Source organism: Sorex araneus, chromosome 1 (assembly GCF_027595985.1).
Source record: "Sorex araneus isolate mSorAra2 chromosome 1, mSorAra2.pri, whole genome shotgun sequence".
Classification (NCBI taxonomy): Eukaryota; Metazoa; Chordata; class Mammalia; order Eulipotyphla; family Soricidae; genus Sorex; species Sorex araneus.
The window spans coordinates 444,395,591-444,408,884 of NC_073302.1; the positions used below are offsets into that span (position 1 = coordinate 444,395,591).

Below are 13,294 nucleotides of genomic sequence, written 5' to 3' on the forward strand. Positions count from 1 at the left end.
AGTGGAAAGAATTAAAGAATCAATCACTGGTTCCTGGCAAAGTTATTTTTGGGAGAGAGAATATAATGTTTAGGGGATGGAATATTGTTATCCAATATGGCCCTCAATCTCTTACTCAGTTAATCCGAGAAGAAAATATACTTGCTTTCGATTATTGATAGTAAAAACAATTAATGATGACAATAAGGAGTATTGAAGTCAATTGTAATCTGGACTGTGACCAGGAAAATATATATATAGAATTGGCTGCACCATTTTAAAATTAAAGTGCCATTGTGAGCAGAAAGAGGAGAGAAAGGTCACAAAGACTTGATCACAGAGCAGTAGGGGGTTCAGAACACCCACTCCCTCTTTTTCTGAAAGTCTTGCTGAAGCATTTCAACATTCTGTGTTCGAGCTGAGAATGAGATCCTTTTTGTTTCTTCACGAGACTTACTTGAAGCTCCCATGCTTCAAAGGACTTACTCTCCTGAGACGTCCAGAATGAGCAGTGGCCATGTACCTTATGTGGACATCCTGTTCACGGGCCCTATGTCCACTCACATTAGTTTAGGCATGGCACTGAGTCTGAGAAAGAGGCCTCCTTCCCTTGACAAGTACACACCTGCAGAAACTCAAAAAGTTTTACCCAACCATAACAATTTGAGCAATAAAGTGTGTCTGATCTTTTCCTAATTTGTGTATCTATGTCCATAATAACCATTGTAATAACAGAAGAAAATTTGGAATATGGGATATAAGACAATTTATCATTAGCTGATGTAGAGAAGCAAATAGTAGTATTAGCTTCTACTTCTACTAAAAAATATTCTAAAATGCAATTAAATTTAGGCGTATAAAAGTGCTGTCTTGACCCTGACAGTCTGCTCCACTTGAGATTAAGAATAAAAGTTATTATAATTTTTGTGTGCATATGGAATTACAGGGTAATGAGATTTTACACTAGCATTGATAATAAATGTTTTTCTATGTTACTAATATAACTACTTATAAAATTATATCTTCCTGAAAGTTAATGAAATAATTTTGCCTTTATAAAACAACAAATGTGTGTGTGTATATATATATTTTTAATTATTTTTTTTTTTTTGCTACACCCAGCTGTGCTCAGGGATCACTTCTGGTTTGTACTCAGGGATCACACCTAACAGGGCTCAGGGGAACATATGTGGTGCTGGAGATCAAACCTGGGTCATCCACGTACCAGGAAAATGCCCTACTTCCTGTATTATCTCTTTGATTTTATATATATAACATGTTATATATATGATTATATGTAATATGTATTTTAAATGGCTATTTATTGACTTTAATACTATTTGCTCAAGAAAGTGAATTGAAGCTTATCACATCTTTAATATCTTCTTTTTAACCCATTTTAAAGTGTTGTTTATTTGTTTCCCCTTTATATGGACTATGAAAAAATGTTATATAGTTGTCCCCAGGTATTTTAAGAGCTAAAGCCCATAGGTTCTCCCTATTAATGGAAGGTTGTACTCTAAGATATCTGGCTATTCATTCCTTCATAGCTGATTATTTATTTTTAAAATACCATTATACCTAATTATTTTATATGTGTGCTTTTTTCCCATTACATGACCTAGAATATCTTAACAGTCATCCTCTAATTCAGACAGTTGGAGATATAAATGATTATTAAATGGTGTGCAATTATTTTGTATCAGTAATCCAAATGTCCCATGTTTTTATTCAATTTATGTCTGTACTATGGATTACACAAAAATTCTCTGAGGTAAACAATAATCATGTTTTCCAAATAAATCTCCCTTTAAATTCTGGAAGCCTATTATAATATAACTTTATAATAGAAAATCTTAGGCTTAACAAAAAAAGTTTCATACTACATGCTCTCAAAAATATTTGTTAATATGTTTTCAAATTTAATGATAAGCAGTGGCATAAACTCCCAAGAAACAGTTTAACAGGGATATTATAAAAAGGACATTTAATAAAAATCTAATGAAAATACTGATGACTTTGGTTAATTTGGATAAAAGGATTCCTCTGCGGGGGTAATGAATTTTGAAAGAGACCAGAATTAATTATAATAAGTTTAAAGAAAATAAGAGGTAATAGCAAAGTCCTTTAATATTAGTCCTTCATAATATAAAATATATGTGTCTGTGTTTCCTTGATCTAGCCATGGAAATTGTTAAATCTCAGAAACCTTTCCTCATGTAAGTAACTGTCAAATAATTTCCATCAGGAAAATAATTTACTCTCTCTTTATTGTATTATGGCACAGTGTAGGCATAACCTGAAAAAATACATATCACAGATTCCTAAACATTTGGAAAGAAAGTAGATTTTGTCTCTTTCTTCTCATCCTGTGAATAAATATTGATTCATTTATTTTTGCCTCAATTGTAATTGGGAAGAATGCTGTCATTGAGAAAAATTAATTGTGTTAATTAACTATGTCAAAGAGTAATGATAGGTCTCATTCCCCTGACCCTGAAAGAGCCTCTAATCATTGGGAAAGACGAGTAAGGAGAGGCTGCTAAAATCTCAGGGCTGAGTATAATAGAGACGTTACTGGTGCCCACTCAAGTAAATTGACAAACAAGGGGATGACAGTGATACAGTGAACTGTGTCAAGCAAATACAATCTCAACATTACCAGTGTTGTAAATTTTTATTTACATGGCAGAATATCAAAGTTTCCAGGAACTTTTCTTCCTCTATAAGTTATTCTTTATTAAACATATCTCAGGCTTTACATTTTTTCTCTTTTAACTTTCCCTTATCCACACTGGAAATTTTTTAAAAACAATGCAAACTATTATTTTATTAGTTAATAGTTCAGTGTCATTACCATGACAGTTTTAAACTACATTTGACATTTAGGATTTAGGTGTTAGTGTCACTTGCTTTTTATGAGATACTTTACAATACCTGTGTCTGTTAGTGTGGTGTGTCTTGTGTTATTTTGCATGTTGTGTCTGTTAGCATGTTGAGTTGCTGAGCGGCAGTTTGGCAGTCATCAACATGAGAAGACATCCAAGACAGAAGCTTTTGTTTGTTTCTTCCCATCAGTGGCCAGCATAGTGCAAATGTAGACAGTGCGAAGGCAGTTGGTACAAGTGCATGAAAGCAGATATATTGTTTAATGGAGAGTGAGAATGGTGATACTATAAATGATGTGTACCAATAAATAGTTATTTGTATACCATTTGCGTGAGTTATTTGGTCCTACAAATATTGGCCGCTACTCTATTGATATTTGCTTTTTCTAATTTAATGGAATTTCACATAATATTAGAGATAGCATGTTATTTTCATTTGGAAGGGAAACAATTTAAGTGAAAAATAAAAAGATATGTTGACAAGGGCTGTTGTGTCTGATTAAGTAGACAAAATCAAAAGGGTCTTGTCTATTCTATTTCTAGAACATCAGAGTTTTCATAGACTTGGAGCTGCACAAAAATTCTTGTTTACATTCATGAATCAATCTCAGCTCAGAACTCTGACATTCATATGCCTACTTCATATAAAGGAATTTCTCTAAATTTCAGGAAGAAAATATTCTTTTTTATCTAATTATCAAATAATTCTTCCAGATTTGGGAAAATAAGTTCCATTTGTACCATGCAAAAATGAAGAAAATTTTTCTATAAAACTTTACCATGAAAATGCCATATTTCCTACATAAATATCAGAGCTTTTTTGCAGTTAACATTCAAAATTGGGAATTTTTAAGTTAGAGGGCTGGAAATTAGAGAAACAAAGACTTTTTATTATTTTTTTTCTTTTTTGGATCACACCCAGAAATGTTTAGTGCTTACTCCTGGCTCTGCACTCAGGAATTACTCCTGGCAGTGCTCGGGGGACCATATGGGATGCTGGGAACCAAACCTGGGTCGGCTGTGTGCAAGGCAAATGCCCTACCCACTGTACTAGCCCTCCGTCCCCAAGAAATAGTTTCTAAAAGTTCCAAATCCCATTTTTCATATCTCTTTAACATAGAGAAATGTTCTCTAGAAGAGGAAACCATATTTTCTCAAGTGAAAAAAAATACATAGAAGTCTTTTATAAATGCAAATGGGTTTTAAAATATTACTTTAATGAGTATACTGTTCAGGATCAAGAGAGCTAGTAAATTAAAGCACTTGTGTTGCATGTGACCAACTCATGTTTAATCCTGGCACTGCATATGATCCCCTATGCAGTTCCTGAGCTCCAATGAGTATGGCCAACCCCGTACCTGCTCCCCCCCCAAAAAAAAAAAACATAAAAAGCATGCAGTTAAAGGTTTGGTGATTAAATCTTCAGAGGTCATGACAGGTCAAAAAATCTCTCTGCATATTTTCAAAAGCAAAGTGGCCTCTTTAAGAACTTCTGGATCCCTGTTCTCTGAGGAGTTCTTACTGGTGTGAGTGAACAGGTGCCAGCCTCCCAAGATGCCACGGCATTGCTGTTACTGCTGCCCATCTCCCAGAAATGCAGTTTTATTCCAGCATCCGGTCTCCCATTGATTTAACATCTCACAAGGCACAATTTTCTTAGAAACGTAAACCAATCGGAGTTCCCTCGTTTCCCCTTTACTTCCCCTTCCAGACCTTTGCTTACTTTGGGTCTCTCAGTTGATTGGTACCTAGAAACCTGTCTCTACAGCTTTCACGTGCAGCATAGAAAACCCTTTCTCAGCAGCACCCACTACCACAGGCCACTGGATGCCCGGGACAAATCATTTTTGCCTAGTTTTTCTCATGACTCTGAAGCTTTGCACTCTTTCTTTCACTTCAACTTAATCTATTTAATCAAAGTGTGAACTCATAAATGTGATTTAGCCATGGAAATTTTTATTCGTCTTACAATCCTCAGAATGTCATCACTTCTGGTTATGGAATGCAAAAATTGGAAGCAAGGTTTGTTCTCCATCGAGACTGGGGTGGCAGTCTAGAAATTGGAAATGTATCAAAATAGGTCACATTTTCTACGTGATTATCCAGGCATTCAATCAGATGTTAGGATACTGAGCTGCTATAGTCAGTCAATAGCATTAGCGTTCTGGAGAACACATTTTTGAGCTACAAAGAAATGATCAGTTAAATCATACTGCTGCGGAGCAAACCACGGATGAGGCCCGGAGCTCTGGTTTCAACGTGAACAATCTATGATGTTTGAACAAGTCGACAAACCTCTCCTTGCACTCCAGATTTCTGGGGTAACAAGAGATCTCAGACAGAAAAACTCCCAATTGCTTATGTGACTTGACACCTCATTTAGCACCGTCGGAAGGAGGAAGAGTGGGGCTGAATCACTTTTTAATTCCCTATATCTTAATTTCTCTACAATTCTCTCTCTTCCTCATTAGGTGCAAAACGAGGCCCATCGGTGAAGGCAGCAATGCTAGAGAATTGTTGCTCAGCCTCGCAGCCGCTCTCTGGGGCTTGGATTGGACCCTGGCACCCTGTGTCCTAAATTCATTCATGTCATTATCAAAGCATCACTCTGTTCCCCACCCTAGCCCAACGATCCGTGGGCACAGGGTACTTACAATATTCATTGGTTAAAGTCAATGGATGAAGTGTAATAGACACAAGAAGTTAATGCTGAATAGCGGCGTATAAATATTTCAGGTTCTTTACTTATATTAACTCATTCAGCCTCAGAATTCTGTAAAGCAGGCTCTATTTCTATGTTCTTTATTTTCTAATGAAGAAACTGGTGCTTAAAAATTTTTCTAGCATTTTTAAAAATTTTTTTTAATTCATTTCTTGATTTGAGAGGCCACAGCCAGCTATGCTGAGTGCTTAGTCCTGGCTCTGTGCTCCAGGCAAACTTTGGTGGATGCTAGGGAGAGAAGCAGAGTCAGCTGCATGCAAAGCAAATGCCGGAATTTTTGGTTCAACTTACAAAAGGTATATTCCTTACGAAGCGGATCAAAACCCTAATAGTTTTCATTAATTCTGTATGCAAGTTTTACAAGCACTGTGAAGCCAGGTTTTTTAAAAAAAAAATAATCTTCCCCTTCTGGGCGATTCAAATTCATAAGAGAGATAAGAGAAGAAAAGTAATACTTATTTGGTAATGACAAGAGCACCGCTGTCGGGTTAGGCTAAATATTAGCCAAAAAAGAAGGGAAACTTGATATACATTAGCTGATTGCAAGCAGTTCTTTCATTTTATATCTGTTCAAGGTCACACGGTCATTTTCACAGGCCCCAGGAAATTTTACTCAGAATGTTTTCATTTACTAGCATAACTAATTTGTCCCCATGTTCTAAAATTAAAAAAAAATAATCATACAAATTATGCTTCTCTAAAAGCTGTCAAATCACTGGATGTGTAAGCAGACTACAAATTTGTCATTATGGTCATTTTGTTAAATTCTACTTCTAGAAGCTTCTGTATGATAATTCAATTTTTTTCTGAAATTAGTAGTATGGACATTCTGTGATGTTTGCTTATTTTGACACTCTGCAGATGACAGTTGTAGCTGTCCAAAGTAGTCAATCATGGAAACGCTTTCATACAAATTTGAAGTTTTAAAAATGCCTCTGGGGATGTTCAGTTTTTTTAATTTCCTAAAAAGAAAAAGTGAAATTTCTGATTTCTGCCATTCTTAAATATGATGGAAACCGGCAAATTAAAAATAAGACTATAGGGGCTGGAGTGATAGCACAGCGGGTAGGGCGTTTTTGCCTTGCACACGGCCGACCCGGGTTCGAATCCCAGCATCCCATATGGTCCCCTGAGCACCGCCAGGGGTAATTCCTGAGTGCATGAGCCAGTAATGACCCCTGTGCATTGCCGAGTGTGACCCAAAAAGAAAAAAAAAAGACTATAATTCTTCGTAGGCTTGACAAAATCACTGGGAAAAAGGGAGGCTTAAGCTCTGGGGATTGAAATAGTCACAGAGAGCAGTGTTCTGTAGGTCCAGAGACACACTTGAGTTTCACAAGGGCGGGAACGTCTAGACCCAGATTAGTGCCACGGTCTGGGCACCAGAGCACTGGCCTTGCCTGGAGCCTTGTGGAATGTTCTCAGCGCTTTCCATTCAACTCCGTACTTCTTGGGTCAAGAGAAAGCTGCCCTCACTGTAATTTTCTAATAAATTTTCTAGCCCAGCCTGCCATTTCATCCCCCTCGAATGAAGACATGTGCTTTGCTTCTGGGCCTACATTAAAAGAAACTCAGGCACTGACATTTTAAGTTCTTAGCTGCCCTACTATAAATAGCACTTGTAAGAGCATTATATCTGTCATGCCTTGGGAGTGCATAAATTGTTCGGATTGACCTAAACTGTAAAGAATGTCAGATGTGGAAAGTTGAAAATAGGATGTGTAGGTCCTCTGTCAAAATGTGTCCTATTTCCAAATCGACTTCCTTTCTTAATGAACTTCAACATTTTAAAAAATGTCTGTGAATTTGTGGGTATCGTCTATCCTTATACTTTCTGATTTCAACATGGTCCCCTGCTTGAGGCTACGGCATTCTGAAACTTCACCAATGAGTTTCATAACTCACACTTTCATTTTAAAAAGAAAATGCCAGAACTCCTCAAGCTCTATGTTTGGAAGAAAAATGCAAAGTATAAATCATTCAAAAGAATATCCAGAGAAAAAAAATCTGAAATTCTAAGTTGCCTTTTTGATCATGAAAAATAATCCCATTCTAGTAGACTCACTAAAATATATGTTTTAAGTAAGTTTGTAGTACTGCTGTTTTTTCTATAAAAATAAAATATAGTCAAATGGCCAAATTAAAATGAAAATCCTGAACCTTCCTGATGGGAAATATAATCCGGGTGAGCTTTGGATTCTTTCAGAAATCTGTGAGATAATCTACATCATAGAAGAAAGTTCTTCCCCATTCCTCTTGGGTTTTGCAGCCAAGTCTAAGACCTAGATAAGAAACAAAGGTAAACAGGAGACATAAACACACTTTATTTACTGTTTTTATGTGTACATGTTCAAAAGAAAAAAGAAGATCCAAAGGCACCATTAAGTTCCCAGAGCTTATATGCATTAAAAAAAGGAAGAAATAATAAACCACAAGTTGGACAAGACAAAGAAACTTGTGACATTACAGTGTGGCAGAGTGACTAGGTAATATTTAGGGGGATGTCATGGAAGGTGATTATTAAAGGTGTTTTTGAACAGTTTCTATTAGTTTGATATCAGCTGACCATCTTTTGTGGTAGAATGTTCACTGCTTTTGAGTACAGATAAACATCACTTCTTTTCCTTGGAAATTTTTTTCTTGGGTATTGTTTATAGAGATAGGTTCAAGGTAAAGAAATCTTCTTGGAAATTGTTTAAAGAGATGGTGCAATGTAAATACAGTCAGATATCATTACTCATAGTTCTGTCTCTCATATTGCCATAAACACTGAATTGGCAAATATTGAACTATGTTCTCAGGGAAATACAGAGTTAGGTTCATGAGCCTTTGATTACTGTATTTTTGTCAGCTGGTACATAAACGTTGTTTTCTTGGTGTTTCTGTTTAAAGGCATCTTATCCAGTGTGTATTGTTAATTCACTGATACTTAGCTCCTGGGACTGGAGCAATAGCACAGCAGGTAGGGTGTTTGCCTTGCATGCGGCCAGCCCGGGTTTGATTCCTCCATCCTTCTTGGAGAGCCCAGCAAGCTACCGAGAGTATCCCGCCTGCACAGAAGAGCCTGGCAAGCTCCCCATGGCATATTCAATATGCCAAAACAGTAACAACAAGTCTCACAATGGAGACATTACTGGTACCCACTCAAGCAAATTGATGAACAGTGGGACGAGAGTGCTACCGTACAGTGCTAGCTCCTGGTCATCAGTATTCTAACTCATGTTTAAACAAAGTGTATCTAATGCAAATATTTTCTGTATAAGACAAATTACACCTTTCTTGTGCTTGAGAATACTGGACAGCACTTCAACATGACTCTTTGGGAAGAGGAATCGGAAACATTGGCATCATTTGTAAGATGCACAAAAGAGATGTGTGCTAAGTACGTCATTGAAAATGTCATAAAGTAGCATGGTCTCTATAGGGAAGGGGCAGAATATGGCTTGTCAGACCTCTGCTGGGAATGTGAGTGACTCAGAATTTTGTCCCTTTGCACATGTCCATGTACCTGACCGTGATTTACTAGTTAGCTATAATAAAGAGGTAAATTTTCAAATACAGAATCCACAGAGAAGTAAGAACAGAAGGTACCTGTTACCTGGCAATACTTTCAAATACATATTTTTTAAAAATCAACTCTTTGCCAAGCCCTCAGTGAGTGAAGCTCATATACTCATATATGTTTTGTTGCACTTTTTTCTTTCCATTCTATGTTTAAAGTAAAGCTAATGTAATGTTATAGGAATGTTATAGTATTCAAAACCTACTTTCATATGGGACTGGAGTGATAGCACAGTGGGCAGGGTATTTGCCTTGCATGCGGCCGACCCGGGTTCGATTCCCAGCATCCCATGTGGTCCCCTGAGCACCACCAGGAGTAATTCCTGAGTGCAAAGCCAGGAGTAACCCCTGTGCATCGCTGGGTGTGACCCCCCCAAAAAAGAAAAAAAATACGTACTTACATAAATGAGAATAGGCATTTTATTATCTTGTACTGAATGGTTCTAATTTAATTATTTACATAGGTTATAGTATCATTGCATGATCTATCTTTGTATTTGAGTACCCCTGACATTTTTGGAGGAACGGTATTTGGCTATACACTATGTGCTCGGGGCTTGCTCTTGTTCTATGGTCAGGGAAGATTTTGGTGGTGTTCAAGAATCAGATATAGTGCTCAGAACTGCACTATGTGAATGGCAAAAGTCCGTTATCCCTCAGCACCAACCCGCCATTGACGTTTTAAAAGCCATCTACTATTTAGCACAACTAACTTGTTTTCTAAATAACCTTTGGGGAAATAAATTTTCTGCCAACATGGACTGCATTAGTGCACAGATAAATAAATATTCGTGAAAATAAACTTGATCTCCCACAGTTAATATAATTTGTTTAGTCTTTTAGTTGGCTGTCCAGTTTAAAGAAATGTGTGCTATATGAAACATTTCAGGTTGGGGCTATTAACTCACAGTTTCTGCTTAATACAATCCCAAAACATCTTTTTAACATTTACACCTAACAGACTTCATCAAAATGTTGAGTTTCTGACCTTTATCATAAAGTGTTTGAAAAATGTCAGAAATGCTCAGAAATGCTGTCTAGATTTGGTTTGCTAAAGGCAGATAGAAATTACCTCCCGACACCGTAAGATATCCCGCAAGTCCCTCACAGTGTCCTACAAACTAGACCATGTGTCTTAGGCATTTATTTAGTGCCTTTCCTTTTTGTGTTTTCCAGTATGTGTGTTGGGGAGGCATCGTTACTGCTTCTCATTTCTTAATAAATAGCAAGAAAATAAAAGATCAGAAGAACCTTGTAGTTTTCACCAGGACATCATCCTTGATTTACAGAAGCTGTGTGTCCCTTTGGAGTATCAATGTTGTGACTTCTCATTTCAGGCACCTCCAATTATTTTAGCCCTGTCAGGGCTGGTTCTCCACTCAAGTAGGATGAGTATTGCTCCTTTATGGAAATGAATTAATTCTGCCTGCCCTTTAGGACTGCAGAGAGCATGTGGGTGTCAGAAAGTAATGGACAGGCCCCAGGTTTACAATGAATCAGATTTCCTCCAGTGCCCAGGGCACTGAGGTGTGTTGAAGCCCAAGCCGCAGGGTACCACTTATTTTCTTACCAGACAGCACCCAGCTACTCTAGTGGAAAGAAGGTTATGGTACAACACATGTACTTGCTGAGTTTTATTAGTCCTATTTTATCACTGTATCACTGTATCATTGTCGTCCAGTTGTTCATCAATTTGCTCAAGCGGGCACCAGTAACGTCTCCGTTGGGAAACTTGTTGTTACTGTTTTTGGCATATCGAATATGCCATGGGGTGCTTGCCAGGCTCTGCTGTGCAGGCGAGATACTCTCGGGAGCTTGCTGGGCTCTCAGAGAGGGGTGGAGGAAATGAACCCGGGTCGGCTGCGTGCAAGATTTGCACAATCCTATTTTATAGTTAAGGAAAAGATTCAGCTAATGGTATGTGGAGTCAAGCCAAAGTAACGTGAAGCTATAATGTGCAATGTCCACAAGCTGAAAACACCAGCTCCACAGTGGCCAAGCTCTTGCAAATGTCTGAAACTTTTGCCCCAACTAATTTAATTTTTAAGACCCCACAGAATGCAAATGATAGTCTGGAATAGATTCCTGTTCTCCAGGAAACATTTTTTTTTTTGGTGGGTGGGGGGGGGGACTTTCCAATAGCAACCGGAAAACCTACTAACAAATTCTAAAAGAGCTGTAACACTGCAGGAAACTTTGTTTAAAAGTAAAGGTTTAAATCCAGAGTTCCGACCTCCGTCGACAACCAAGAATCAGGGACACTGTCTTGTTTGCCAAGGCGTCAAAACTCAGATGGGCCGGACACGTAATGCGATCTAGAGATGACCACTGGACTAGAGCTGTTACCAACTGGATTCCATGGGATGTCAAAAGACCGCGTGACTACCCACCAGCAAGATGGTCAGACTTCCTCATCAAAACCCTGAAAGAACGGTTTGAGACTCTTCATGTTTCTGGAGTGAGCAGCCTCATTAGGCTACACTAGCACGAGGCAGGGACGAATGAAGAAGTTACTGGTGCCCGCTCGAGCAAATCGAAGATCAACGGGATGACAAGTGATACAAGAGTTAAAAGTAAAACATAAGGTGTGAATCCAGTGGGATAAAAGTTGCTTGCCTGTGTGCTGCAAACTGACTTGATCTTCGGCCCCAGATGTGGTCCCCTGAGTACTCCCACGGGTCCAACCTGAGCACAGTCTAGGAATGGCTCTTGAGCACTGTCAGATGCGGCCCCAAGCACTGCTCTTCCAAATCTTTTTTGAAGTCATCTGATTCAAATAATTGAGTTAAAATATTTAGTATGTGCCAAAGATGACTTTTTGATCTATTTTTAGTGTCGCTTCATTTAACTTGAAGTTTTAATGTTTTTATTGGTGTTAGATTTGTCATACCACTGGAGGGGAAAATGTCTAAGTATCTGCTTGCAAAGCTCCAGTCAGTGCAGAAGACTAATTTAAAATTTTGGGATGTACTGTGCCCATCAGATAGCACACACACTTTCTCATGGCCTTTGTCATCTTCTGGATTCTAGCTTGATTTAGCCTTTGTTAAGTTTATTAGTCATCTGCTTTGAGAAAGCCTGGCTTTCTCAGCCTCGTGAGCTCTTTCATCTCTCCTGACTGCCCGCATCAGCACCAGCGCCATCTTTCCAAGATGCTCCTCTGAAAAGCACTCGCTGCCCCTCCGATGCCAGCTGACACTCTCAGACCCAGAGCTTCCATTATCACAGGTTCTTGCACGACTACCCTGGATTCTCTAATGACCCCTGAACATTATCCATTAAAATCACTCAAAATTAAGCTCTTTTCAAATGCTGCTCTCTCTTGTGTGTAGATTGGACCTTCTGGGTTTTATTTATTATTTATTTATAGTCTTATTTCACCAGTACTTGCCTTTGCTCAGTAGCTTTACATGCTTGGCACAGTACTATGAATGCCGGCATCATTTCTGTGAATCTCGCTAACATTAGACATCTTTCATGGCTCCGAAAATTTCCTTTAAAGAGACTTTATGCAAACTTTAACTTTTGCTAACAATTCTAGTATTTTTCCCTCTAGTATCTCTCTCTCTCCCCCCCTCTCTCTCTCTATTCTCTCTCTCTCTCTCTCTCTCTCTCTCTCTCTCTCTCTCTCTCTCTCTCTCTCTCTCTCTCTCTCTCTCTCTCCTCCCGCCCCCCGAGAGAGAACAGCAAATAAGAAACTTTCATTGTATGTGGCTGACAGGATTTAATCCTGACAGGGTTTAATGCATGTATCCTCAAATTTTTCCAAGAGTGACCCATGCATACAGAGCCAAGAGTATGTTATGAAACCCTGAGCACAACTGGTCTGACCCCCATGTTTCATGTATCATGTTTCAAACCAAACATGATAAAATTTCAAAGTGTGCAAATAGAAAGTTTGAAATATCGTAAAGCCAATACCTTAGGCCAGCACTCTATTGAGATACTTTGGTTGCTTAGTGTGTCATCACAGTGGCCGAATATCCAGGTGGGGCAATGCCACATTCTGGGGTATTGATGAAAGGTGGACGCAGGTCAGTAAGGTAGAGAGGAAGGAGCATATGTGCCCTGAGATAGTTTGAGCAGGGACCTCAGACCCCTGCTTTATGGGGCAGGGCCTGTCTCTAGTTAGTATTTGACCCTG

At 38.4% G+C, this 13,294-nt stretch overlaps 1 protein-coding gene and 1 non-coding gene across 2 annotated transcripts in view; one reads left to right on the plus strand and one right to left on the minus strand.

Moving 5' to 3' along the window:
- The window catches only part of CNTNAP2 (contactin associated protein 2), a 1,529,860-nt gene that overhangs the window by 361,497 nt on the left and 1,155,069 nt on the right, over positions 1-13,294 (plus strand). The gene's annotated exons all lie outside the window — the stretch shown is intronic.
- Positions 11,277-11,337, minus strand: LOC129401482 (U7 small nuclear RNA). Its single transcript, XR_008628373.1, has one exon. It is a non-coding gene; the product is annotated as a U7 small nuclear RNA (small nuclear RNA).